At 42.8% G+C, this 24,862-nt stretch overlaps 1 long non-coding RNA gene across 2 annotated transcripts in view; it reads left to right on the top strand.

The window, feature by feature from the left end:
- LOC140200354 (uncharacterized) overlaps positions 1-12,061 on the top strand; it is a 36,444-nt gene extending 24,383 nt beyond the window's left edge. The window contains exons 1-5 of one of the 2 annotated variants that reach the window (XR_011886605.1): positions 1,833-2,067; positions 3,905-3,968; positions 7,978-8,055; positions 10,147-10,203; positions 10,918-12,061. This is a non-coding gene — a long non-coding RNA (uncharacterized lncRNA). Of the gene's footprint in view, positions 1-1,832; positions 2,068-3,904; positions 3,969-7,977; positions 8,056-10,146; positions 10,204-10,917 lie in introns of those variants that run through there. The other variant, XR_011886604.1, reaches the window with a different exon arrangement.
- The last annotated feature ends 12,801 nt before the right edge of the window (positions 12,062-24,862 follow it).

The raw sequence follows: 24,862 nt of genomic DNA, 5'->3' as shown, positions 1-24,862 counted from the left end.
TTGAGAAAGAACATTGTTGTTATGGAGGGAGTGCAGCGCAGGTTCACTGGGTTAATTCCAGGATTGGCAGGAATGTCATGTGTTGAAAGATTGGAGCGACTGGGCTCGTATACATTGGGATTTAGAAGGATGAGACGGGATTTGATTGAAACATATAAGATTATTAAGGGATTGGACACGCTAGAGGCAGGCAACATGTTCCCGATGTTGGAGGAGTCTAGCACCAGAGGCCGCAGTTTAAGAATAAGGGGTAGACCATAAGAAAAGAGTTGAGGAAAAACTTTTTCACACAGAGGGTTGTGGATCTGTGGAATGCTCTGCCTCAGAAGGCAGTGGAGGCCAATTCTCTGGATTCTTTCAAGAAAGAGTTAGATAGAGCTCTTAAAGATAGCAGAGTCAAGGGATATAGGGAGAAGGCAGGAACGGGGTACTGATTGTGGATGATCAGCCATGATCACAGTGAATGGTGGTACTGGGTCGAAGGGCCTAAATGGCCTACTCCTACATCTATTGTCTAAAAACTATAACAGTTTTGATTATGTTTTCACTGGTACATTGATCCTTTGTCACTGCCACCTGTGATCAGGAAGCTAAGTGTGGGTGATATTTTCAGGACACCTATCCACAGCAGATGCAAACAGCTTGTCGTGCACAGTTGTTTCTGTATTAGCAACTTCAGCTGTGTCTCTCGTATCCAGAGACTGGGAGCTAGTGGACTACGAGCAGTATTATTCCTCCTATTAGTCGCCCATCTCCTTTCTCAACCCTCCTTCCATTCTTCAGTAGCAGCCTTGGATAGTAATTTTGAGCAGGGGTCATGGGGGGTGCGGGGGGGCAGTTTCTCTGGTTAATTTATTCTGCCTTTCCTTTCTATGGACTCTATCTACACTTCCTACCTTGGTAAAGCAACCAACGTAATCAAAGGTCCCTCCCAGCCCAGACATTCATTCCTCTTTCCTCTTCCACTGGGCAGAAGATACAAAAGCCTGAAAGCACAACAGCTTCCATCATGCTGCTATGAGACTTGAACAAGCTGTTATGAGACTTGAACAAGCTGTTACATGACATGAGATGTTCAAGTGCAATAAGATAGGTGTAACCTCACAATTTACCTCATTATAACCATGCACCTTATTGTCTGCCTGCACTGGACCTTTCTCTGCAACTGTAACACTTATTGTTTTCCCTTGCACCTCTGCCTCAAAGCAGTGTTCTGATAAGTAAATATAAAATTTGAGGAGAGAAGAAGTGAGTGGCATCTCAATTCTCAAGCTATTCTCTATCTTAGTGATGTGTGCCTTTGGCTTTCTGTCTACTGCTGATGGCACACTGCTACTAATAGGAATTGCACAGAAACAACAACATGCAGCCCCCAGCCTCTGAGTCACTATTCAAAGTACCTCCTGCCATGTTAGAACTTATCAACAATAAAATCTTATTCTATTGCTGAACAACCTAATGTTAAACAGTAGGACTGCAATTAAATTTAATAAGCTTAGTCTTATAACAATGGAAGCTTTTGTAGCCTTTTTATATTTCTTGCTAGATTAAGCCTGTGTTCTACATTCCATTTCTTTTGCAAAGTGTTCACCCTCCTTGGGTGAATTTAGAGTCCAGAGTTCAAAATCACACTGACTGTTTCAGAATATAAATTAGAATATAAAAGGAAACTAAAAGCCATTATTAACAAAAGTGGCGAACCAGTTTAACATAAGCAGCAACTTGACAGTTTAATCATTAACATTCTTGATGATGGAAACTTTTTTCTTTGTCCAGTCTGGCCAATGTTTTTCTGGAAAGTCTAGACCGACATCAGTGTAGCGGACTCGTAGCTACTCTCTGCATTTTGCCCAGTCAGCTACACAACCCTGTGGATCAAGAATCGTCAACATTATCTCCTTGGGACTATCCAGGATGTAAAATGATAGTGTCAACCAGTGTCAATGTTGTAGTATTAAGTTATAGTTAATGTATGCAAATGCCCATAGAAATAATTAAAAAGAAAAAAAAATTGCTTTGTTTTCCCTTCACACAAGAATCTCAAAGAAGATATTAAACTGATTCTAAGTACGTATATCTTTTGAAAAAGCAGTCCATACCCAAATTATTTGAAAAGCACTCTTTATATCTGGCCTCCCTCACAAATGATTCTGTGGGGTATAGTTGTGGGGAACACCTATTCCTGCCTGCCAGGTTGTGTGCCTTCATTCTACAATCCTTATGATGATGATCCCACTATGACATGGGGTGGGGGAGGGGGGGGACAAGCAGCTGCAAAGACTGGTGGCTTCATTATCTCCAACAATCTGCATTGGAGTTCTTGGCTTCCTGCAAGTCCGCTATTAGTTCACTTCTCCAATCACTGTTCTCTCTGTTTGTATATCTCTCCTCTCCAAAGTTCATTTTTCCTTTCTCCAGTTTTATTCATTCTCTTCTCAGTCAATTGCTCTTAACGAAGTGGAGTTGTCAACTTTAAAGATGCATGTTAGTTCTCCAGAAATGTGAAATCTTATTTCTTAGATCCTGCTTAAGCTAGACGCAGAAAAATGGCATTATTAATTTGTCTTTTAATTTCATTATATCTTTGCACTTGTAATTTATAGAATAAATGAAAGTAAGGGAAACTTGCTGCTTTTCTGATATTCCCATGTAATCAGGTAATTAAGATTCTGTTGAACATCATTGTGAAAAAACTCTTGCTGGCAGATATCTCAGGTTCCAAATACCAGGGTTATGGGAGTAGTGCTTTTAGAAAGGCATATTACTCCAGAATATGTTCAAGTTAATTAGATATCTCTACAAGTTACTGCCAGATAGCTACTATTGTTATCAGTGCTGACAATTATTCATTATGCTCAGAGGCTGTCTGTCTGTTAACTTTTCAAGACCAATTTCACCCCACAGTTCAGAAGCTTCTTATTAAACCATCATTGTATTCAAAATTCCTTCTCCATTCCTAGTGAAATTATATTGGTCTGTATTTGCACTAAGTAACCCACCCCTCCCTCCCAATTTGAAATTTTGTAACAATTCCTACTGAGATATATTTTTGTTGACGTCTGTTGGTTCCATTAATGTTTACTCATGTTGAAGATGCTGTGGGTATTTCTGATGTGACATCGTTGTGATGACTTTTGTGGAAGATTTATTGCTGATGACTTGTGTCATGTCATGTTTGGGCTAAGTTGTATCTTGGTACCTTTTGTAATAATTTGTTCTGAGGCATGATTTTATATTGAAATGCTTTTGGGCTGACTTGCGTTTAGGTATGTTTTTAGTAATTCATAGAGGGATTTGGTGTGATACTTTACTATTCCAGATGGTTCAGAAATGCGTCCCTGTTATGTGGGGTTTAGTTTACTTGTTGGTCAAAAGCCACTTCCATCGTGCGGATCATCAATTCACCCATTTGAAGTTTGCAGCAGCTCTTTCCCATTGGTTGCCTTGTTTTCTGGTTTCAGGCACCCCAGGGGTATAAGAATAGCACACAAGGGAGGCTCTGTCTCTTTCATTTGTCCCCGGGGTCCGTTTCACACTGGGGTTGTGACCAATGCTGAAGAACCATTGAGAAAGTATGCTGCAGATATAGAAGGGACCTGACTTAGTTAAGTGTCTGTTTCTTGGATATTTAGTTTTGTAGTTTGTATAACTTGAAGACTTGGATGTTTGGTCAAATCTTTTACTGTTTGCAAATAAATGATTAATGTGTTTATTTGTAAGCCTTGGCTTCTGTCTCTCTTACCAATCCCGTGATTCATTTCTATCACAGGATGCTCTGATACCTCCTGCTGTGTCTGTGATATGGAACTTTAGAGTTAGCACCATAGAATTGAGAAAACTTTGAATAGTGTTGCCCACTTGAGTCTTAATACCTATTTTCTTCTGTATTTTTATTCTGCTAAAGGGAGAAGTCATAACATTTAACACGAAAAACTCCTACATAAACCTAGAACAAGATGGAGAAAAAGGTAAGACTACAACTTCTACAGTAAATCCTCATTTAGGAAAGACCAGTGCTACATTACAAGTTTGCCAAGCCACTGAGAACTTCAGTACAAAACCATGTGGTGATGGGTGTAACTTTTAAGCTCATCACATCTTGTTTCCTCTAGTTACAGTATCTACAACGTAAGAACAGAACACTACTGACACTTTTGTTCCTTGTACAATTTTGACATTGCAGTTTACAGTTGAATAAGATAGCCTTTGATAAGGTCCCACATAGGAGATTAGTGGGCAAAATTAGGGCACATGGTATTGGGGGCAGAGTACTGACATGGATTGAAAATTGGCTGGCTGACAGAAAACAAAGAGTAGTGATTAATGGGTCCCTTTCGGAATGGCAGGCGGTGACCGGTGGGGTACTGCAGGGTTCAGTGCTGGGATCGCAGCTGTTTACAATATATATTAATGATTTAAATGAGGGAATTAAAAGTAACATTAGCAAATTTGCCAATGACACAAAGCTAGGTGGCAGTGTGAAATGTGAGGAGGATGTTATGAGAATGCAGGGTGACTTGGTCGGGCTGGGTGAGTGGGCAGATGCATGGCAGATGCAGTTTAATGTGGATAAATGTGAGGTTATCCACTTTGGTAGTAAGATTGGGAAGGCAGATTATTATCTAAATGGAGTCAAGTTAGGAAAAGGGGAAGCACAACGAGAACTAGGTGTTCTTGTACATCAGTCACTGAAAGCAAGCATGCAAGTACAGCAGGCTGTGAAGAAAGCTAATGGCATGCTGGCCTTCATAACAAGGGGAATTGAGTATAAGAGCAAAGAGGTCCTTCTGCAGCTGTACGGGGCCCTGGTGAGACCACACCTGGAGTACTGTGTGCAGTTTTGGCCTCTAAATTTGAGAAAGGACATTCTTGCTATTGAGGGAGTGCAGCGTAGGTTCACAAGGTTAATTCCTGGGATGGCGGGATTGTCATATGTTGAAAGATTGGAGCGACTGGCCTTGTATACTCTGGAATTTAGAAGGCTGAGAGGGAATCTTATTGAAACATATAAGATTATTAAGGGATTGGACACGCTGGAGGCAGGAAACATGTTCCGACTGATGGGTGAGTCCAGAACCAGAGGCCACAGTTTAAGAATAAGAGTTAGGCCATTTAGAACAGAGCTGAGGGAAAACTTTTTCACCTAGAGAGTGGTGGATATATGGAATGCTCTGCCCCAGAAGTCTGTGGAGGCCAAGTCGCTGGATGCTTTCAAGAAAGAGATGGATAGAGCTCTTAAGGATAGCGGAATCAAAGGTTATGGGGATAAGGCAGGAACTGGATACTGATAGTGGATGATCAGCCATGATCACAGTGAATGGCGGTGCTGGCTCGAAGGGCCTAATAGCCTACTCCTGCACCTATTGTCAATTGTCTGTAGTGTATCCAAATAGTTTTAAGTTGTGTGTAACAGGTTCTGCAAATATTCTCGAAAGTTAATACGAACTACCTAAACCACTTTAAATGATTAGTACTGTTTGATTGGTTCCCAACTGAGCCAATAATTTGAATAGGACTTTTCCTTGTATAGTCAGTCTTTCTCTAAGGCTCTTCCATGAGTATGACTAGCTAATTTGAGTCAGTTTGGATGTTTATATCTTCTGCTCTTTATTCTCATTGATCATTGTTATAGACACCTGATCAATGTTTGATTTGTATTCTCAGTCACATTCTCCGCACTGTTACATTTCCTTCATTTATATCCTGTCAGAGAGGGTCTAGGCTGCTGCTAAGCTGCAGTGTGACTTGTTTGTCTTGGATAAGACAATCATGTCAAGTCTCATCACAGTCATAATTGTACAGCATGAAAATGGGCCCTTCAGCACAGCTTGTCCATGACAACTAGGTGCCTACCTGAATTGTCCCACTTGGCCCAAATTCCTCTAAACCTTTCCTGTCACGTACCTGTCCAAGTATTTTTTCTTGTGCAGTGTCATTGTACCTGCCTCTACCACTTGCTCCAGAAACTCTTTTCACCAATATATAATTCCCTTGCAATTTGATACAAGCCACTGCATCAGCGTTTTCAAAAATTTGGGTGGTTTTCCACATGCGTTGTTTTTTTTTTAAATCTTGAAAAGATTTTTTAAAATTTCTGAATCAGCCTCAACTTTTTACACTTTGACAACAAATCTTTTGTCCTCACCATCCAGCTGTTGGAGCAGATAACTTTCAAACTGTATGTACAAAAGTCCAAATCTGGAACAAATTGTAACATTAAACATTTGGAAATGTGTTAGTACCCAAAAGAGCTATTTCATGGTATTTTCTAAACTCAGTGTAAATGTGTTTAAATACATGAAAATGACAGGAAAAATATACTGCAGAAGCTGGAGCTTTGATATTTTTAAGAGAGTAGAGGATGCCAAAAACATTCAGCAGGTTAGGCCAGATCTGTTCAAAGAGGCACAGTGTTGACATTTTGGGATGATTGCCCAGCTAAATATTCCCAGTGTTTTTCTGTTTTATTTCAGATTTACAGTGTTTATAATTTATATACGTTATTGTACATGCAAATACTTAGCAGAAATGTAAGCAACAGGAATTCTGCAGATGCTGGAAATTCAAGCAACACACATCAAAGTTGCTGGTGAAGGCAGCAGGCCAGGCAGCATCTGTAGGAAGAGGTGCAGTCGACGTTTCAGGCCGAGACCCTTCATCAGGTCTAACTGAAGGAAGAGTTAGTAAGAGATTTGAGAGGGGGAGGGGGAGATCCAAAATGATAGGAGGAGCGGGAGGGATGGAGCCAAAAGCTGGACAGGTGATTGGCAAAAGGGATATGAGAGGATCATGGGACAGGAGGTCCAGGGAGAAAGACAAGGTGGGGGGGAACCCAGAGGATGGGCAAGGGGTATAGTCAGAGGGACAGAGGGAGAAAAAGGAGAGAGAGAGAGAGAGAGAGAGAGAGAGAAAGAATGTGTGTATAAAAATAAATAACGGATGGGGTACGAGGGGGAGGTGGGGCATTAGCGGAAGTTAGAGAAGTCGATGTTCATGCCATCAGGTTGGAGGCTACCCAGACGGAATATAAGGTGTTGTCCATTCATCCCCCCCCATCCCTCCCCACTGATCTCCCTCCTGGCACCTATCTTCGTAAGCGGAACAAGTGCTACACATGCCCTTACACTTCCTCCCTTACCACCATTCAGGGCCCAAACAGTCCTTCCAGGTGAGGCGACACTTCACCTGTGAGTCGACTGGGGTGATATACTGCATCCGGTGCTCCCGATGTGGCCTTCTGTATATTGGCGAGACCCAACGCAGACTGGGAGACCGCTTTGCTGAACACCTACGCTCTGTCCGCCAGAGAAGGCAGGATCTCCCAGTGGCCACACATTTTAATTCCACATACTATTCCCATTCTGACATGTCTATCCATGGCCTCCTCTACTGTCAAGATGGAGCCACACTCAGGTTGGAGGAACAACACCTTATATTCTGTCTGGGTAGCCTCCAACCTAATGGCATGAACATCGACTTCTCCAACTTCCGCTAATGCCCCACCTCTCCCTCGTACCCCATCCGTTATTTATTTTTATACACACATTCTTTCTCTCTCTCCTTTTTCTCCCTCTGTCCCTCTCACTATACCCCTTGCCCATCCTCTGGGTTCCCCCACCCCCACCTTTATCCTTCTCCCTAGGCCTCCTGTCCCATGATCCTCTCATATCCCCTTTGCCAATCACCTGTCCAGCTCTTGGCTCCATCCCTCCCCCTCCTGTCTTCTCCTATCATTTTGGATCTCCCCCTACCCCCCACTTTCAAATCTCTTACTAACCCTTCCTTCAGTTAGTCCTGATGAAGGGTCTCGGCCTGAAACGTCGACTGCACCTCTTCCGAGAGATGCTGCCTGGTCTGCTGTGTTCACCAGCAACTTTGATGTGTGTTGTTTAGCAGAAATGTTTCCAGTTTCACACATGGAAGCTGGTCATCTCCAATACATTTTAACATTTTTTTGACCCTCTGTTTATCCCTCAGAATGAATTGCCTTCACCACAGAAGCAGAGTGTCAAGAGTCGGTCAAAATCCACAGATGAGATTGTGCAAGCAAAGAAGGTCCTTATTCGTAAATAGACCCTCTCTGTATAACTCCAGACTAGAGCAGTTGTGCCTACTGTAAAATTCATATTATGGTTGAAAATGTATTTCTATCCTGGCTTCTCCAAGTCTTGTTCCAAATTTGTCATCAGTAGTTGGCAGTTTATTCTCTTGTGTTCATTTTTTCATGTCTATAGTGGGGCAGGAAGTTATGTTGTCAATGACTGTTCCAATACTGGCTCAGAATAATCAGGAACTCTGGTTTGTTTTCCCATTTATTTTCTTTAGCTAATTTCCTAATTTATGTCTTAAAAGTAATTAAGTCAGCATTGATAGCTTAGAATCAAAAAACTACTTTTTCTCCCAATCTTTTTAAATAGAAACAACTTTCATTTGGTCTCTATTAAACATACAAGGTGATAATAGATCAGTTAATTTACCGAATTAATAATCCAGACACTTTAAGAGACCCACTCTTAAATCCTACCATAGAAGCTTTGGGGTTTGAAATTGGTTACAGTTACAACTACATTTCTCCTCTCCCCTTCTTTAGTGGCTCTCTGAACCACAGAGCCACAGTTTTGTTGCTTACCCTTTCTACAATCCCACTCTCATTCCCTTGGGGAGCAACAATCTCAGCCTTGTTGGGCAAATTCAAGGGCTGAGGCTCCTTCACCACTACCTCTTGGATCCCCAATACCTGCTTCACTCGCATTCCCATCTTGTCCCTGAACACAAACAGAATTTGAGTAGTTAATCTAATGGGTATGGCTGCCAGGTAACTCTTTCTATCCACCCCCCCCCCCCCACCCACCCATGCAACAGTGTTTGAAGCTCAGATTCCAGGTCATCAAATCTGAGCCCGAGTTCCTTGAGCAGCCAACATTTGCTGCAGATGTGGTCACCGGGAACCACATTGGGGTCCACCAGCTCCCACATCATGCAGATACAACACATCAACTGATCATGCAGCTCTATTTTATTTAATATGTTTGTAATTTTTTTCAGTTAACTACAGCAATACAGTGCAAAAGTCTTAGGCATTTGTATATAGCTAGGGAGCCCAAGACTTTTGCACAGTACAATTTTATGTATTGCACTGTATTGCCACAAAAACAAGTTTCATGACATGTGAGTGATAATAAACCTTATTCAGATATGGGCCTCTATTGTGAACTGAGAATGGGAAGCAGGAAGGGAGTGGGGAAATCACACTTGGGGGGGTGGAAGGGGAAGAGAGGGATTGGGAAGCACCAGAGACGTATTCCGTAATGATCAGTAAACCAATTGCTTGGAATCAAGTTACCTACTGTCTCAAGGCTGGGTGTGTTTGCACTCGCATCACTGGCTGCTCCTGGCTCTCCTTCTCTACCATCTGTCCCACACCCCTCCCATGGCACTGCACCCTCGCCATTCCCAATATCCTTGCTCTTGCTAGATTTACAAATCTGCTTTCTGCTCCATGTTGACAAGTACAGTATTGTAGAAAAGTCTTGGGCACCCTGGCTATATATATGTGTACCTAAGACTTTTGCACAGTACTGTACATGTAAATGGGCCTGTTTCGGCTGTAGGTGAATTGCAGCGAGCTAGAGTCCTGCTATAGGAAGGAAAGATTGCAATCATATCAACCTCGTCCTTATTAAATGGTGGAGCAAGTTTGAGGGGCTGAGTGGCCTACTGCTGCTCCTGTTTTGTCCAATGACATCAAAAGGAGTAGTTGTTTCATTTGGGTGCACTGTCACAGTCAGAGTTGGGTTCCTTTAATAGCTAGCTGTCTCAGCGAGTTAAGGCCTTTGTGTGCCAATTGACGTGGGATATGGATACTGAAATAGCAATCATTTCAGTTGCATTCTACTTTTGATCTCAAAGTGACTGTGGACTGAAACATGTTGATTCAGTGCTGAACCACGTGGGCTGTGCTGGTACACCGAGCTAATGGCAGGTTGCTCTCAAAACTGGGTCTGTAAGTTGTGACAAGGAAAATGTGCCAGCCACATACATAGGAGGAAGCCTCACTTTCACCCTTGTGACATACAGATGTATTTCTTGTCAAAACTGCATTGACTTTCAAGTGACCAAGGACTTGTTTTTTGTTTCATATGATAGGCTTTTCACACACCTCAGATATCCCTGCCTGGAAGACCAGAACTGGAAAAGCTGAAGGTAATTAAAGACTGAGTCCTCCACTCAATGGTAACCGTAATGATTTCACCATTATGGAATTTTGTCATGCATGGTACAGAAGCAGGTATCTGGTTCAATTATCCACCTGCAACAGCCTTCCCCTGACCTTCCTCCATATGCAACAGCTTTCCCACCCCCTTCCTTGTCTAATCTGATCAACTCAAATTTCTCTGCATTTTGCAAATAGTTTGAGGTCTGTTCTGCAAAAGCCAATGGAATTTCTATTCCTCTGTTATGATAAAAGTATCCCCCTTTAAGTTGAGCAGATCTAAAGAAAACATGCAAGCACCTCACCTCTTCTGATTTGGTTTAGGATCCATTAGTGTCTGTAATCCCATAGTAATCTCTATAATGACTTCACCTCTTGCTAGTAGAGAATGGTAAATCCACCTCCAGATGTCCTCCACAGTGGATTCAATGTACATTGTTAAAAGTTTAAGAAGTAAAACAAAACATTTGTCTTTAGAGCATTTAGAGCAAACAATTCCTATAACCACCAACCAAAATCCAATGCTGGAACCCACAATTTTCTGTATTTCCTGATGATATAGATGGTTTGCTTTGTTGAAGGTCTGAGTGTGGTTCACGCCTGGAACCGATTGACTTACTAATCATGAAGCCAAGCCAATATGTTTTTGATGACTGGGATTATATTACTGTGTCCCATGACATTCTCTTTCTGACTGTTTACAGGAAGCTACTGAAAGTGAAGAAGTCCTTTCCACTTCAGAAGATGATGAAGCATTAGTTGAGAAGGCTCAAAATTGACCCAAATTCCTCAATATCATTGAGTATTGAGTACACAAAAAATTTGACTGGGGACTTTGGCCACGGATGAATTATGTATCCAAGGTCCCTTCCAGCAAGTCACAGAAATGTGGTTCCCATAATTTAATGTTTACTTGTCACTGTATATCTTTAATTGTGTCTGTGTTAGTAATCATGATTATTGATTGTGTTGTCTGTGGTGGTGGGCAGTGTTTCTCTAATCTTATTTGGTAACTGTATGCAAAAATTAAAGTTGTATTTGGTGAGTGAATCTGCTAAACTGCACTGTCCTGGAGAAACATGGTCAAAACTGTGTGCCACAAATTATCATCCAATACTTCAGTTATTTCCCGGACAATGGATGAATCAGCAACATGGTCTTTAACATTACAAATCAAGGTAATTTTTAACTCTCTGCCTAGTAGAGAGTCTTGCATGCCACAAGCAATACTTAGAAATTCAAGGACCACTGCCTACTTTTAAGTGGTTAGAAAACTGTGCAGTGCCATCCTGAACTTTAGAACTGGCCTCCTGCTATACAGAGATTTTTTTAGCCACTGAAAGTGACAAAATGACTCCTGAAATGCTTACATTGTAAATAAAAAGTCCTTGTTTTGAATTTGAAATTTCATGTTCATATTCTGGGTTATCTTGATTCACTATTTTCCACTAGAGATTTTGCCAAAAATGAACCTTCATTAGTTATGTTTTTATTTATTCTCTTTTTGTTGATTAATTCTGCTATTTTTCCTCAGCTATTCTAAGCTGTTCTGTATTGAGTGAATGCAGCCCAAACTAGTGCTAATGAAGGGCCTCAGTACAAAATATAAACTACTTATCCCCCTCTGTCAATGTTGCCCGAGTTTCTTCGCAATTTGTGTAGTTTTGACATAAAGGGATACAATGCTGTTACGTTGTCTGCATTCTAAAATATAACCCTTTGTTGTTGTGCAGTGAAGTCAAGTTTATTGTCATTTAATTATATACATGTATATTATCAAAGGAGGCAATGTTTCTGCGAACCAGCGTGTAAAACTCCAAACCACTAACAGCATCAATAAAATTAGTGTTGCATTCTTGTACGTTTTGTGCCTGTGCCATGGGAACAAATTGAGTGACTTTGTTATGTAGATGAATATTTGCAAGTGTTCATGTTTTGCCAGTGTTGTATCTAAGTGGTGCTTTGTATTAACAGAAGAAGTTCTGCAGCTGCTGAAAATCCAATCTATTGCAAACATTATGCCAGAGGAACTCAGCAGTTCAGCCAGGATCTAGGGGAAGGAATAAAGAGTTAACAGTTTGGGCCAAGAGCCTTCATCAAGACTGGAAAAGAAGGGGCGAAATTGCCAGAATAATAAGGTGGGGAGAGGAAGGACTATAAGCAGGCAGGTAATAGGGGAAGATATGTTGTGGGTGAGGTAGGGGTTGAAGAGAGCAGCTGGGAGTTGAAAGATGAAAAAAGGAATCTGATAGGAGAGAAGGGTTGATCGTGGGAGAAAGAAGGCGGGGCACCAGAGGGAGGTGATATGTAGGTGAGGAAAAGTAAGAAGCTACAATGGGAAAAGAGAGGAGGGGAAAGGGGTGAAGTTACAGGAGGTTGCAGAAATCAATGTTCATGCCATTGGGTTGAAGGCTACCCAGATGGAATATGAGACGTTGCTTTTCAAACCTCTGAGTGGCCGCAATGTGCCATGGGCTAACATGTCAGAGTGGGAAGTGGAATTAAAATGGTTGGCTACCTAGAAATTCTCTCTGTTGCAGATGGAATGAAGATGCTCGACAAAGCAGTCTCCAATCTACATTGGGTCTCACTGATTTCAAATTCAAATTCGTTTAATTATCATTGAACCGTACATGAATTCGGCTGAATGAAACAGCATTCCTTTGAGGCCAAGGTGCAAAACATACACAACACATTCAAAATAATGAGCAAAAAAATATATAGTCATGCAAAAAAAAACATAAATATAGCCAAGACGCTGAGGGATGTGCCCTGTAAATTGATGGTAGAGTGATGCTTTGACACATACAATCCAGCTGTTATTCCACTGATCAAACACAGAAGGGTAGTACCAATGGGTGAGGCCAGACCCCAAACAAGCATAGACACCATGCTATGCCACCTCCAGCGTCTCCTCTCCCAGAATGCAGCAGCAGGCAATTCTGAGGCTTGAGGCCTAGTTCTTGCTACAACCGGGGTCACACAGCTCCCCCACCATCTGACATGCCACCAAAAAAGGGAAACAGGCCTGCAGCATATTACATTATCAGTGTCCAATAGGTTCTTGTGATTGTAAGAGAAACATCCAAGACAATCACCCATGGTTACACTGCACATCAGCAACTCTGATGCCTTCCTGTAGCAGGCTCCTGCACAGTCTACACCCAGTCCAGCACTTCTGCCAGTAGTAGCTCATTGATGCGGTAGACCTAATGTATCCAAAAGTCTAGGAGTCTAGCGTTGTCTTGCTATAGTAAAAAAGGCATTTAACAAAGAAAAAAAACACCCTTGATTGCCCGAGAGGCCACTGCACCTGAATGTAGCACAGTCTGCACCAGGACCACGGGATACAGTAGATAACTTGACAGGTTTGCAGGTAAAGTGTTGCCTCACCTAAAAGGATTGTTTGGGGTTCTGAATGGTGTTGAGGGAGGATGTGAATGGGCAGGTGTAGCACTTGTACCACTTACAAGGATAGTGCCAGGAGCTCACTGAGGTGGGATGAATGGCGTCGATAAGTGACGACTATTTGCATGCAATTCCAAAAGGAGTCACTAAATATTCCCACTTATGACTACTACAGCTAAAAACCACAATAACAGCCATGGATATTTCAGTAAGCAGTTTGTTTTAAGATGCTTAAAAAATCAGTTGATCCTCAAAATTGGTGGGCCCCAGACTGCAGACTCAGGTTGTGAGTGCATTTCCCCTTTAAGAAAAAGGAAACATGGAAAACATGCTGGTCTGTGCTATGATTGAAAAGTAGAGCCTCAGACACCCAACTCCCTGCTTTCCTGCAGGACAATGTATAGTCTCTGGAAAATAAAAATGGAGACATCAGTGCAAGATTACAGTACCAGAGGGACATCAGGGACTGTTGTGTACTTTGCTTCATGGAAACATGGCTCAGTCTCACCATTTGGACACAGCGCAGCAGCCTGAGAGCTTCAATATACACTGCAAAGACAAAACAGTTGAGTATTAAAGGTTGAGGAGGTGGAGTATACTTCATGATTAACTCATCGTGGTGCACAGATGAGGCAGTTCTATCTCAGTCCTTCAGTCCTACTCCCTAGATCTGAAATATCTAGTGGTCAAATGTCATCCATTTCATATGCCAAGGGAGTTTTTTGCCCTCATGCAGTAGCAGTGTATATTCCACCCCTGGCTAATGTCAGGTAGTGCCATGATCTTGGCTGAGTGTCATGATCAGCTGTCACAACACAGCACACCCTGATGCCCTCCCTATCATTGCAGGGGGTTCAACCAGGTCAGCTTAAAGGGTTCTCTGATCAACTACCAACAACATATTATCTGTGAAACCAGAGGAGCCAACACATTTGACCATTGTTACACAACTATCAAGAATGCTTAATTTGCCATCTTTGGAAAGTCTGATCACCAGGGTGTACATCTGCTCCCAGCACAGAGACAGACTGAAGATCGCAGACCAGTGCTGAAGACCATGAAGGTAAGGTTAAGGGAGACAAAGAGGCGCTTTCATGATTGCCTTGAGTCAGTAGACTGGACGATATTTGGAGATCCATCATTGGGTCTGAATAAATATGCTACAGTTGTCACTGACTTCATCAAGATCTGTGTGGATGAATAAGAAGTCGACGTTTTGTGCCGAGACCTTTCTTCAGGATTGAGAAGGAAGGGGTAAGGTACCAGAATGAAAAGGTGGGGAGAGGGGAAAGAGGTTAGTTGAAACCCTTCATCAGGACTGGAATAAAAGATGAGAAGTCAGGGTAAGAAGGTGGGGGTGAGGGCCTCGGTCTGAAACGTCGACTGTTTACTCTTTTCCATAGATGCTGCCTGGCCTGCTGAGTTCCTCCAGCATTTTGTGTGTGTGTTGCTAGGATTTACAGAATCTGCAGATTTTCTCATGTTTGTGAGGGCTAGATATGTGGCATTCAAGACCAGAATTATCCATGAAGTCCAGGAACAACCTATGGAAGAGTAGTTTAAGAGTGGAAAATAAAACAATTCTGTCTGAAGTTAGAGATAGCTCTGGCAGAGTTTTCAGACCATTACATCCTACAGGGTGAAACTTAATATCATGAATGGCTGCGATGCTTCCCTCCCAGTTGAGCTAAATGCCTATTATGCACACTTTGAAAGGGAGAATATAATGATGTGCGCAAATCCCTGCATCATCTGGTGACCCTGCGATCTCTGTCTTGGAGGCCTATGTCAGGGCATCTTTCAAGCGGGTGAATGCTTGCAATGTGTCAGGCCCTGATGGTGTACCTGGTAGGGCACTGAAAACCTGTGCCAACCAATTGGTGCGAGTGTTCAAAGACATTTTCAGTCTGAATGGACAATGAGCCTATGTACACTACCTCATTTTTTTTTTGCTTTTTTTGCACGATTTACTTATATTATTGTAATTCACAGTTTATATTATTATGTATTGCATTGTACTGCTGCTGCAAAGCAACAAATTTCACAAAGTATGCCAGTCATTTTAAACCTAAGTTTGATTCTGGACAAGAGAGTCAAGGAGAGCATGGTTCCTGCAGAAAGTCGAGAGTGGGGTGGAGAAGGGAGTTAAAGATGTGCTTAGAAGTAGAATGCAGTTGAAAATGGTGGAATTTGTGAAGAATGGTGTACTAGATACAGAGGTTCGTAAAGTGGTAGATAAGGACGAGAGGAAATCTATCCCCGTTATGCCAAATATTGTAGATGTTCTAATCTAGAACATCTGAGATGTCCTCCTCCATCAATGAATGGGATTTCCCTTTCTCTACCATTGGTTTAGATTTAGATTTAGATTATGAGAACACTCAGTCCTCTTTTATTGTCATTTAGAAATGCATACATGCATTAAGAAATGATACAATGTTCCTCCAGAGTGATATCACAGAAAACAGAACAAACCAAAGACTAACACTGACAGAACCACATAATTATAACATATAGTTGCAGCAGTGCAAAGCAATACCATAATTTGATAAAGAACAGACCACCAGCACGGTAAAAAAAAGTCTCAAGTCCCGATCGACTCCCAAGTCCCCATCGACTCCCAAGTCCCCGATAGCAGGCAGCAAAAGGGAGATGCTCCTCCATTTCCAAAACATCTGCCCTCACTCCATCTTCCAGCTGCCATAACAGGGATAGAGTTTCGAGTCACTTCTCCCCCTTCCCCCTTCTCTCTTTTTCTATTCCCCATTCTGACTCCCATGTTATCCTGTCTCCTTGCCTGACTATCACATCTGGTGCCCCTCCTTCTTTCTTTTCTCCTATGGTTCACTCTCCTCTCCCGTCAGATTCCTTCTTCAACCCTTTACCTTTTCCACCTATCACCTCCCATTTAATGTCATTTAATCTCCCCTCCTCCACTCACTGACCTTTCCTCTCACCTGGCTTCACCTATCACCTGCCAGCTCGTACTCCTTCTCACCCCTCACCTCCTGGCTTCTTCTGCATTCCTTTCCAGTGCTGATGAAGAGTCTTGGCCTAAAGTGTCGACTGTTAATTCCTCCCCATTGATGCTGCCTGACTTGCTGATTTTCTCCAGCATTTTGTGTGTGCTATTATATATTCACAAGATTGTTATCATTACTCATGTTAGGATAGAGAAGAGGCTGTGAAGTTGTAATGGCACAGAGGAGTGGCACTCGTAAGAGCCAATAGCTAGGCAGCAGTCAGCAGTAGTCTGTAGTTCTAATCCTTCTGTTTAGATGGACAAATAATCAGGAGGTCAGCTATTCACTGCTCAAGGTTTCCTTCCTCAACAACAAGAAACTGGCTTGGATGATGAGTCTTGAAAAGTATAATGTGTCTTTAATGGAAATATTGATTCCAGTTACATAAAAGGATGTGTGACACCATATTTCTGTGAACATGTAACGGAGTTTAAAGTAGGCTGTATTTATGAAAATCATTACTATTAAAATTGTTTTGCTTTGTGGTTATTTACCTGATTTAGCTTCAAACCATCCAGTTTCAAATATTTCTATTCTTTGTCTTCCAGCCTTATTTATTCACAGAATGAGATAAGGGCAGGAGTAGGCTACTTAGCCCCTCAAGCCTGCTTGCTATTCAATGTTTAACTATTATTTATTTTTTAGAGATACAGGGCATTCCGGCCGAATGAGCCACACTACCTATTTAACCCTGTCCTAATCACAGGACAATTCACAATGACCAATGAACTTACCAACCGGTACATCTTCAGTCTGTGGGAGGAAACCAGAGCAGCCGGAGGAAATCCACTCATACATGGGAGAACGCACAAACTCCTTACAAGAACTGAACTCTGAACTCTGATGCCCCGAGCTGTAATAGCGTCGTGCTAACCACTACGTTACCTTGGTGCTTAGGTCATGATCATGACTGATCTGACCCTGATCTTTGCTGTGCTCATTTTCCATAACCCTCAGACCCTTGACCTTTAAGATAAACTGTCTCCTCTTTGAGTAGAATTGTTGAACTTGCATTCGTTAGAGATAGTTTCTCTCTACACAGAGTGTCTGGAATGCAACATCAGGTGTGGTAGTGGAAGCTGTTGCATTTGAGGGCAGTGGTTATTTAAAAAACTCTTAGATAAGCACATGGATGAAAGAAAAATAGAGATTATACATTGGAGGGAAGGGTTAGATTAATCCTGGAGCAGGTTAAAAAGTTGGATCAATATTGTGTGCCAATGGACCCATTCTGTCCTGTACTGTTTTTATGCGTAGAGCTTTCCTTTACTGCACTGGGGATTCCATAATGAGGAATTGCCCCAGGCATTAAAGAAAAGCAAACCAAGACGTTTAGGAATATAAAGGAGAAATTCCTCAATAAGGATGATGGAATTTGTAGGAAACAGCTGAAAAGAGCATGAGTGGCAATTCATGCTTTCAAAATTGAAACAGAAAATGCTAATGAAAGGTCAGTCAGCGTCTATGGCAGAGAAAGAGTTGATGGTTTAAATCAACAACCTTTCATAAGAACTAGATAAAACTAGGAAACAAGCAGTTTATAAGTTGTGGGGAAGTGCGAGCAATGGGGGAAAAGGAAGGGAATATCTGTGACAGGATGAAGGAACTGCAAAGTAAGCTATATCCTATTTCCTCAGTTTTCTGGTTCTACCTGCAGGAGGCCTGCAGCTTAGTGACTGTCAAGAGAGGGAAAAGGAATAGGCAGATAGTGAGGAGTACCCATATTGCTGTTCTCCTGAATAACAAATATACTGCTTTGGATGCAGTTTGGAAAGGTGGGTGGGGGGGGGCAAATGACCTATCAAGGAAAAGCTGGAGTGACCAGACTTTTGACTGTGGCTTAGAAGGAAAGCACAGGGGTGGGAGAGGGGTGCAGAAAAAGAGAGCTGTGGTGATTGGGGATTCAGTAGTTAGGGGAACAGACAGGAGATTCTGTGAATATGAAAGTGGCTCTAGGAATGTATGCTGCCTGGAGGGGCCAGGGTCAGGGATGTCTCAGATTCAGTCCATAGCATTCTTAAGGAGAAGGAAGTGCAGTCAGAAGTTATGGTACAAATTGGTACCAGCGACACAGCTAGGAAAAGGGATGAGGTCCCAAAGAGCAAAGATAAGGAGTTGGGAATGATCTTATTTGAATAAAATCCATATTATGCTATTTAAAAATAAATTGATAAATGGAAATTATATTATACCGCTGTTCTATGGGAGAAGCTTTCACAGGTACAGCTCTCCCACCCTAGAGGATAACTACCATAGGTGATGTCTTAGGAAGGCACATCCATCTAGTCAATGCCGTCTTCACAATGCTTCCATCAGAGGGGAGGTACCTGAGCCTGAAGACCCATTGTTCAAGATTCAAACTGTAGCTTCTTCCTACTGCTATCACATTCTTCAAATGGCATGAAAAACACCAGTCATTTTCTCCCTCTCTCAGCTTGACACTAATGCTGCTATGTTAATGTATCTATTTTAATTTATGTTTATGTTACTTTATGTTTGCCTATGTTTGTAATGCTGCTACTGCTGCAAAAAGCTAATTTTTAAAGCCTTTATACATGCCAATGACAATAAATTTGAACTTGCATTGATGAGCAGGACTTCAAGGGTGTGTGCCATCTATCCAGAAATTACAGATTTCAGGAGTTTCAGATCTGTAGATTAAATTGGGATCTCTTCTGGGGAAGGTATGACCTGTACAAAATGGGCAGGTTACACCTGAACTCAAAATGGAGCAATGTTCTTGTGGACAGGTTTGCTTTAGCCATTGGGGAGGTTTGAAACTAAGTTGGCAGGAAACTAGAGTGATAGGCGATAGGTCAGATGATGGAGCAGTTGGTGTTAAGGTAGATGAATGTGTAGAGTGACTGTGAGGAATGATAGGCAGTGGATAGGACATAAATGAAGTCAGTTGGATAGTTTGAAATATGATTATTTTAACGTGAGAAGTATCAGGAATAAAGCTGATGAACTAAGACCATGGATCAGTCACATGGAAATATGATGTTAAGGCAATTACAAAGACTTGGCTGTCAAATGGCTGCTATATGTTCCTGGGTTTAGATGTTTCCAAAGATACAGGAAGGGAGATAAAAGAGGTGAGGGAATAGCATTACAAGTCAGGGATATTATCACAACTGCTGAAAGGGAGGATGTCGTGGAGGGATTACCTGCTGAATCAGTGTGGGTGGGAGTCAGAAGCAGGACAGGATCAATCAACCCAATACTATAGGGTATTTTATAGATCCCCAATAGCAACAGGGACACTGAGGAGAAGATCAGTAGGCAGATTTTGGAAAGGTGCAAAGATACACCGGGTTGTTGTCATGGATGACTTCAACTTTCGTAATATTGACTGGTGCCTCCTTAGTGCAAAGGTTTAGCTGTCACAATGGGTGGGGGGCATTAGGAGCAAGGGTGGACCCAAATGCAAGACACATCTTGTGAGGTTACTTAGATTTTGTTTATTGTCCAATACCAGGAGAGCTAGGCAGGAGCAGGAATAGCGAACTGGACAAGGACCACAACTAGGCTGGGACCAAGGGTATGGGTTAGGACTCGGAATCAGCTCCCAGAACTAGAGGAGACATGAAGAGGCTACGGTATGGACTCCGAGCCCGAGACTGGGCAAGGACCCAGTACCTGGGTCTTGACTTGGGCTCGGACCCCAGAACCAGGCATGGACATGACATGGGCTAGGGAGAGGAGGAACATGGAAAACAGAGCCTCGGTCTCGGGAGAGCAGGTGCATGGAACCATGGACACATACACAGAATACAGAGTTGGGACCCCTCCTTGGGAACAGGACATAGGGCCGGGACTCACACACAGAACAGAGAGCCGGGACCCCTCCTTGGGTACAGGACATAGGGCCGGGACTCACACACAGAGCAGAGAGCTGGGACCCTCCTTGGGTACAGGACATAGGGCCGGGACTAGGCTTGCTCCGGCCAGATGACAGCGGCACGCCGTACCTTTGATGACTTTGCAGATGCTCCCCCACCAAACGGCTGAAAACCGGAGACTATAAACTACCAGTTCAGCTGAGCGTTAATTGCCTCTAATCACCAAAGCCGAGGGACACGGGAAAACAGGGAATTAACGGTCCGGATCGTAACATAAACAAGGTAAATTTAAAGGGGCCCCGATCCGGACCATGACATTAGCTGGGGAAAAATTAGTTAGGTGTGTCCAGTAAAGATTTCTGAGATGATATATAGTTGGGCCGACTAAAGGAAAGGCCACATTAGATCTACTACTACTACGTCGACTCAGGCCTAGGGGGCCAGCGTCGGGCACGATGACGGACTCTCCACTTCTCCCTCTCCCTCATCAGTGTGTTCAATTCATCTACATTAGCCGCACCGCTGCTTCTAGGAGTGTGTTGACCATAGTCTTGGGAGGGCGCCCGGGGTTCATCCTCCCGTACTTGGACTCCCATATGATGACTAGGCTAGCAGGTAGCTCGATGTGGCGTAGACAGTGTCCCGCTAGTTGCAGTCTTCTCGCCTCGATTTTAGTGGTGAGCATCGGTAGGTCGTTATAGAGCTCGACGTTCGTCATGTGCTGTTGCCAACACACGTCAAGAGCCATCCGGAGCATTCGTGTATAGCAACCATCTGGAGACTTTTGCATCGTCTTGGTGAGTGTCCACGTCTCACATCCGTACGTGAGAACGGACTCTATGACTGCGATGAAAATCCTCTTTTTAAGCCCTCTGGTCAGGTTCGACTTCCAGATTTCCTTCATGTCATTCATAGACCTCCACGACAGCACCTTCCGTATCATTACGTCCTTCTCCGAACTCATCATTCTTGACCCAAGGTACTTGTAGTCAAAGACTTTCTTAATGGTATCATTCTTTACGGTCTTGAGAGTACCTTTGTCGCAGTTAAACACCATGTACTCTGTCTTTTTAGCGTTTAGGTGAAGTCCAACTTTATTGCACTCAATTTCCACTTTTGTCAGTAGCTGCTGTGCTTCCTCCATCTGGTCAGAGAGCAGGACTATGTCATCTGCAAAATCGAGATCTGTGAGTGTAACTGGTCTGAGCCTTCTGGTCCGTCCTGGTTTTATGGTAAAACCAAGCTTGTCATGATCTTTGGTAGCTTGACGCAGAGCGTAATCAAGGACGATTATAAAGATGTAGGGTGCCAGAGTGTCTCCTTGCAGCACACCAGCTCGGAGCTCGAACACTGCTGTTTCTTCGTCTGGTGATACAACTTTCGCCATGGTTTTGGTATAGCTGGACTCTATTGCTCTCAGTAGATGGTCTGGCTCTCCGTAAGCTTTCAGGATCTTTAGCATTTTACCTCGGTGAATGGAGTCAAAAGCTTTGTGAAAATCGATGTAAGTAAGCACGGCTGGTAGGTTGTTCTTCTTGACTTCCTCGATGATCCTACAGAGAGCAAGTATTTGCATTACTGTTGTGCGCTTCTGCCGAAAACCGTTCTGATTGAATCTTAGCTTAAGGTCAATGGCGGTGTGAATCCTGTTCAAGATCAACCGATTGTATAACTTTGTTAAGATGCAGGTCAAGCTGATACTGCGGTAGTTATCTGTCTTTGTGAGGGATCCAGACTTGGGGACTGGGATAATGTTTGAGAGTGACCACTGTTCTGGTTTGTCACCTTTCATCAATGCCGTATTAGATATGTCCTGCAAGATGTCATCCAGATCACATTCCTTCAGGACATCTGGTGGTATCCCATCTGGTCCAGCACTCCTGCCCTGTTTGAGTGCATATTTGGCCTTCATCAGTTCCTCAATTGTGAATGGGCCGTCATCGATGTCGACTTGCGTTAGTATCGTGGGTATGTCCTCTTCTTCTTCTGTGATCATTGGAGGGCTTCCCAGCAGGTTCTTGAAGTGGATAAACCATGTCTGGACACGGTCCTCTGCTGTTTTACCACTTACTTGACCTGATGGGGACTTCTTCCATCTACTGATCTATGCTTCTCCATGCTGCATGTCTTCATTAGCAGCCTCTATCTCTCTAATCCTCTCAGCTAGTTCCTCTTCCTTCAGTCGGTTGTAGGTGGCAAAGAGATTCTTCTTTGTTGTCTTGAACTTGTCTCTTAGCTCTTCTAAGTCCGGCATGACAAGCATTGACCACACTTCTTGCTGCAACGACGTCAGGATGTTTCGAGATCCAGCTCTTCTTGATTCGTTTCACAGTAGGCAATCCCTTCATTGCATCTGTGTGTGTGTCTATGAGCCATTGATAGCCGTTGGTTGCAGTCTCTTCCTCCTCCCTTTCCAGTGGGCCGAAGCGATTTCTTACCTCCACTGTGTACTGGGCTTGAAGAATAGGTTGTGAGGAGAATACCTTCCAGTCTATCTTCTCCTTGAGACCTGTGGCTTTGGGTTGCCGCAGGCTCAGTCTCACTTGCATTGACGCTACTCTGCGGTCAGAACTGACCGAGTTGAAGGTGCTGTAGACTTCTGTGTTGATCACACAATTATGCCATTTTGTTCTTACGAGGATGTAATCGAGCTGTTTCCTGTAGATTTTTCCATTAAATTTAGTACTAAGCAATGAACCTTGTCAGGTGACATCTTTTTGTGGGCGAGCATTTTAGAGACAGTAACCTCAACTCCCTGACCTTTAGCATTGCCTTTGGCAAGGATAAGAACAAAAGTAATGGAAAATCATTTAATTGTGAGAATGTGACTTATTAGGCAGGAACTTGGGAGCATGAATAGAGAACAGATGTTCTGACTGAAATGTACAACAGAAAAGTGGAGTTTGCTTAGGGAGCACTTGCATTGGGTTCAGAATAGGCTTTGAGGCAGGGAAGTATTGTTTGCTTGAAAGATCCAAGCTTCCATCATTTAACATGAGAGGTGCAACCCTTCGTCAAGAAGGGGAAGAAAGTATACTTAAGGTTTAGGAAGCAAAGATCGGATGGGGCTCTTGAGAGTTAGAAGTGACAGCTGGGAAAGAACTTAAGAAAGAACTTAAGAGAGCTAGAAAAGGACATAAGAAGGCCTTGACAATTAGGATTAAGGAAAACCTCAAAACGTTCTACATGTACATGAGAACAGGAGGATGAGGGCAGTACAGATCAGTAATAAATGAGGAAAGGTGTCTGGAATAGAGAAGATAGAGGATGCCCTTAATAACTATTTTGCTTCAGTATTCACCAGTGAGAGTCACATTGAGGACAGTGTGGCCAATGTAGAGCAGACTAATATGCTGGAACATATTGAGGATAAGAAAGAAGATGTGTTAGAACTTTTGAAAAACATTAAGATAGATAAGTCCCTGGGGCTGGATAGAATATACTTCAGGTTACTATGGGAAATGAGGAAAGAGATTGCTGTGCCACTGCCAATCTTTGTATCCTCACTTGCCACAGGATTAGTACCAGAAGATTGAAGCACCTCAAATACTATTCTTTTGTTCAAGAAAGTTAATAGGGATAGCCCTGGGAATTAAGACTAGTGCGTTTTAAATCATTTATGGACAAAGTATTGAAGAAGATTCTTAGAGACAAGACATTCAGAGAAGCATCATCTGATTAGGGATCACTCTATAAATTGAACAAGGTTGGACGGTAGATGTGGTGTATGTGGATTTTCAAAAGGCATTCAGCAAGGTGTTCCATGATAGGTTGATTCAGAAAGTCAGGAGGGATGGAATCCAGGGAAACTTGGCGGCATTGATTCAGAATTTTTCTTGCTCATAGAAGGCTGAAGGTGGTAGTAGATGGAGCATATTCTGCCTGGACGTCTACAACAAGTGGTGTACAACAGGGATCTTTTCAGGGAACCCTACTCTTTGTGATTTTTTATAAAAGACTTAGATGCGGAAATGGAGGGGTGAGTTAGTAAGTTTGCAGATAAATGGAGATTACCGGTGTTGTAGATAGTATGGAGGTTTGTTGTAGATTACAACCTCATGTTGAGAGGCTGCAGAACTGGTTGAGAAGTGGCAGGTGGCGATCAATACAGAAAACTGTGAAGTGATACACATTGGAATGTTCAATGGAAGCAGAGTACACGGTTCATGGCAAGATTCTTAGCGCTGTGGGGGAACAGAGGGATCTTGGGGTCCATTTCTGTAGAGTGTCTCCAAGTTGCCCGGCAAGTTGGTAGGGTGGTTAAGAAGATATATGGTGTGTTGACCTTAATTAGACGGGGATTGTAATATTGCAGCTCTATAAGACACTGATTAGACCACACTTAGATTTTTGTGTTCAGTTCTGGTCACCTCTTT

The sequence above is a fragment of the Mobula birostris genome, chromosome 7 (assembly GCF_030028105.1).
Source record: "Mobula birostris isolate sMobBir1 chromosome 7, sMobBir1.hap1, whole genome shotgun sequence".
In the NCBI taxonomy this organism is placed as follows: Eukaryota; Metazoa; Chordata; class Chondrichthyes; order Myliobatiformes; family Myliobatidae; genus Mobula; species Mobula birostris.
This window is presented reverse-complemented; position numbering and strand designations above follow the sequence as displayed.